The sequence below is a fragment of the Pieris brassicae genome, unplaced genomic scaffold (genome assembly GCF_905147105.1).
Source record: "Pieris brassicae unplaced genomic scaffold, ilPieBrab1.1, whole genome shotgun sequence".
In the NCBI taxonomy this organism is placed as follows: domain Eukaryota; kingdom Metazoa; phylum Arthropoda; class Insecta; order Lepidoptera; family Pieridae; genus Pieris; species Pieris brassicae.
Window position 1 is genome coordinate 15001 of NW_025576102.1, and position 5108 is coordinate 20108.

The 5108-nt window shown below is 44.0% G+C and overlaps 1 non-coding gene across 1 annotated transcript; it reads left to right on the forward strand.

Moving 5' to 3' along the window:
• Nucleotides 1-3110: 3110 nt before the first annotated feature.
• Nucleotides 3111-5016, forward strand: LOC123719500. Its single transcript, XR_006755564.1, has one exon. It is a non-coding gene; the product is annotated as a small subunit ribosomal RNA (ribosomal RNA).
• Nucleotides 5017-5108: the final 92 nt, after the last annotated feature.

The window sequence follows — 5108 nt, forward strand, 5'->3', positions numbered from 1 at the left end:
ACGTATCGCTATCGCTAACAAAACCCCACACCACACACCACCACACGTTACACACATATACTTGACAGAGTAGATACTATCTACATATCTATCGACAGAGTTGTAGATATCGTGCCGTTGAACGGCATCTTGTCGCGTCGCGTGGCGATCTTGTACGAGAAACATTTTCCTCTGACATTGTATCGGAATAATTATTATAATTCATTATTATACATACATACATACATACATACATACATACATACATACATACATACATATTATTAATAAATATAATTGTTTTTTTTGTTTTTTCTTTTCTTCAAATAAACCCACATTGCCATTTCTCTGAGCGTGTGCTGCGAGCTTCAACGAGAAACATTCGGCGCGAAACTGTCGAGCGGCCGGCCGTCGCGCGCCGCACCTGTACGAGAAACATTTTCCTCTGACGTTGCATCGGAATAATTATTATAATTCATTATTATACATACATACATACATACATACATACATACATACATATTATTAATAAATATAATTGTTTTTTTTGTTTTTTCTTTTCTTCAAATAAACCCACATTGCCATTTCTCTGAGCGTGTGCTGCGAGCTTCAACGAGAAACATTCGGCGCGAAACTGTCGAGCGGCCGGCCGTCGCGCGCCGCACCTGTACGAGAAACATTTTCCTCTGACGTTGCATCGGAATAATTATTATAATTCATTATTATACATACATACATACATACATACATACATATTATTAATAAATTAATTGTTTTTTTTTTTTTTTTTTTTTTTTCTTCAAATAAACCCACATTGCCATTTCTCTGAGCGTGTGCTGCGAGCTTCAACGAGAAACATTCGGCGCGAAACTGTCGAGCGGCCGGCCGTCGCGCGCCGCACCTGTACGAGAAACATTTTCCTCTGACGTTGCATCGGAATAATTATTATAATTCATTACTATACATACATACATACATACATACATACATACATACATACATACATACATACATATTATTAATAAATATAATTGTTTTTTTTGTTTTTTCTTTTCTTCAAATAAACCCACATTGCCATTTCTCTGAGCGTGTGCTGCGAGCTTCAACGAGAAACATTCGGCGCGAAACTGTCGAGCGGCCGGCCGTCGCGCGCCGCACCTGTACGAGAAACATTTTCCTCTGACGTTGCATCGGAATAATTATTATAATTCATTATTATACATACATACATACATACATACATACATACATACATATTATTAATAAATATAATTGTTTTTTTTGTTTTTTCTTTTCTTCAAATAAACCCACATTGCCATTTCTCTGAGCGTGTGCTGCGAGCTTCAACGAGAAACATTCGGCGCGAAACTGTCGAGCGGCCGGCCGTCGCGCGCCGCACCTGTACGAGAAACATTTTCCTCTGACGTTGCATCGGAATAATTATTATAATTCATTATTATACATACATACATACATACATACATACATATTATTAATAAATATAATTGTTTTTTCTTTTCTTCAAATAAACCCACATTGCCATTTCTCTGAGCGTGTGCTGCGAGCTTCAACGAGAAACATTCGGCGCGAAACTGTCGAGCGGCCGGCCGTCGCGCGCCGCACCTGTACGAGAAACATTTTCCTCTGACGTTGCATCGGAATAATTATTATAATTCATTATTATACATACATACATACATACATACATACATACATACATACATACATATTATTAATAAATATAATTGTTTTTTTTGTTTTTTCTTTTCTTCAAATAAACCCACATTGCCATTTCTCTGAGCGTGTGCTGCGAGCTTCAACGAGAAACATATCTATCAATACAAATGTCTATGCAAAAAAAAGAAAACAAACAAAATCATATCAGTCAATAAAATAAATAATAATATTTTTTTACTACTACTACTACTACTACTAGTACTACTACGTGCTACTACTGCACGCCAATACACATACATAATAAAATGAAAAATCGTCTCTCTCTCGCTCGCTCTACGAGAAACATTCGACGTCCGCTCCAATGCCGACGCGGACTATTGCTCTCGGTATAGATGTGGAGCGAAACAGTCGTGCGCACAGCGTCGACTCGTTCTCGTTGCCGCGCGTCGTTCGTCTCAAATAGACACGAACGACGGACGAGAGAGAATGTGTTCTTGTTTTTGTGTTTGTGCGAAGTGTGAGAATATTATATACATATATTCGCGCATGGATGATATAGATATGGGTATGGATTTTCGGAGGAAATTATATCAAATTCGTATTTCGAATGCGAGACCGCCGAGATCTTTCCCAGCTCTCTCTCTCTCTGTGTGTGTGGTGTATAGTACATTTTATATATCTCTCTTGTGTCAACACAAAATAACAAAGAATATACATACTACTCCTCCTCATATTTTATATAATATAATATAAAATTATATTATAGCACCGCGTTCGCAGACCGTATGGTGATGTTACCAATCGACCAAGATTTGGGACCGTCTCCCCCGGTGTTATCTGTGATGTTAAAAGAATACGCTTCTAGGCACACCTCAACGCAGGGCGCCTAGCGTGTTCGACACGTGCGCGGTCGCCACGGCGACCGTATATGGAAAGAATGTATAAAAGAGGACGCACACGCGCCCATCGTCGAAACGGTGTGCGCAGCGTCGTGTTGGAATTTATCCCTCAAGCTCCGGGCGTTGATCGTATCTAGTGCGAATCATGCGTGTGTGTGCGCATGTAATTGCCAGCCGAGTTTTAATATGTTTACAATAACGTATTGAATAAAAATTGAGAAGTTGCGTTTAGATGAATGTTCAATTTTCAAATTGTCACAACATCGATTCCCGCCCGCGGGGTCGTGTTCGTTGCAGTTTTATGTCCCTCACAGTGGTCGAGCATCGTTGTACATCACCTCGTTGCGAGATCGTGACGGGACGGCCGCTCGTAGACCGGTCAAAGTTAGTCTATCGATATGAAGCGCGAACGTCGCGTCGCGTGCAAATTCGACGCGTTACGTTCACGCGTGTCGAGAAGGCGCGCGCGCAAGCGCGCGCCCCTCGACGCCGCCGAGCCAGCGGCTCGCCGAAGCCGCGTGACCGCGGTGTAGGCGTGTCGTTTGCGTAAGCAGCTCCCTGGTTGATCCTGCCAGTAGTTATATGCTTGTCTCAAAGATTAAGCCATGCATGTCTCAGTGCAAGCCGTATTAAGGCGATACCGCGAATGGCTCAATATATCAGTTTTGGTTCCTTAGATCTTACTCAGTTACTTGGATAACTGTGGTAATTCTAGAGCTAATACATGCAATCAGAACTCTGACCAGTGATGGGATGAGTGCTTTTATTAGATCAAAACCAATCGGCGGAGGGCCATGCGTCCGAAGTCGTTAATTTTGATGAATCTGGATAACTTTTGCCGATCGCACGGTCCAGTACCGGCGACGCATCTTTCAAATGTCTGCCTTATCAACTTTCGATGGTAGTTTCTGCGACTACCATGGTTGTCACGGGTAACGGGGAATCAGGGTTCGATTCCGGAGAGGGAGCCTGAGAAACGGCTACCACATCCAAGGAAGGCAGCAGGCGCGCAAATTACCCACTCCCGGCACGGGGAGGTAGTGACGAAAAATAACGATACGGGACTCTTACGAGGCCTCGTAATCGGAATGAGTACACTTTAAATATTTTAACGAGGAACAATTGGAGGGCAAGTCTGGTGCCAGCAGCCGCGGTAATTCCAGCTCCAATAGCGTATACTAAAATTGTTGCGGTTAAAAAGCTCGTAGTTGCATTTGTGCGCCGCGCTGTCGGTGCACCGCATCCGCGGTGATACTGACACGTCTGCGGAGCATATCGTCGGTGAGCCGGCGGTAAAACGCCGGTTCAATATCAAAATCCTATCGCGGTGCTCTTCGGTGAGTGTCGAGGTGGGCCGACAATTTTACTTTGAACAAATTAGAGTGCTCAAAGCGGGCTCAAAATGCCGCTTGAATATTTCGTGCATGGAATAATAGAATATGATCTCGGTTCTATTTTGTTGGTTTTCAGAACTCCGAGGTAATGATTAATAGGGATAACTGGGGGCATTCGTATTGCGACGTTAGAGGTGAAATTCTTGGATCGTCGCAAGACGAACATCAGCGAAAGCATTTGCCAAAGGTGTTTTCATCAATCAAGAACGAAAGTTAGAGGTTCGAAGGCGATTAGATACCGCCCTAGTTCTAACCGTAAATATGTCATCTAGCGATCCGCCGACGTTACTACAATGGCTCGGCGGGCAGCTTCCGGGAAACCAAAGATTTTGGACTCCGGGGGGAGTATGGTTGCAAAGCTGAAACTTAAAGGAATTGACGGAAGGGCACCACCAGGAGTGGAGCCTGCGGCTTAATTTGACTCAACACGGGAAATCTCACCAGGCCCGGACACCGGAAGGATTGACAGATTAACAGCTCTTTCTTGATTCGGTGGGTGGTGGTGCATGGCCGTTCTTAGTTGGTGGAGCGATTTGTCTGGTTAATTCCGGTAACGAACGAGACTCTAGCCTGCTAAATAGGCGTCGTCATTCAAGGTGTGCGCGACTCTCGGGGAGCGCAACTCACTGGCGACGTATTAAAATTCTTCTTAGAGGGACCGGCGGCTTCGAGCCGCACGAGATTGAGCAATAACAGGTCTGTGATGCCCTTAGATGTCCTGGGCCGCACGCGCGCTACACTGAAGGAATCAACATGTTCTCCCTGGCCTAGAGGCCCGGGCAACCCGTTGAAACTCCTTCGTGCTGGGGATTGGGGTTTGCAATTATCCCCCATAAACGAGGAATTCCTAGTAAGCGCGAGTCATAAGCTCGCGTTGATTACGTCCCTGCCCTTTGTACACACCGCCCGTCGCTACTACCGATTGAATGATTTAGTGAGGTCTTCGGACCGACACGCGGTGGCCTCACGGCCGTCGGCGTTGCTGGGAAGTTGACCAAACTTGATCATTTAGAGGAAGTAAAAGTCGTAACAAGGTTTCCGTAGGGGAACCTGCGGAAGGATCATTAACGTTGGTTTTTTCTTTTTGTTTTGTTGTTGTCAAAGACTCGCAAAAAAAGAAAAAATACAAAAAACACGTGAATGATACGAATCAAAATCG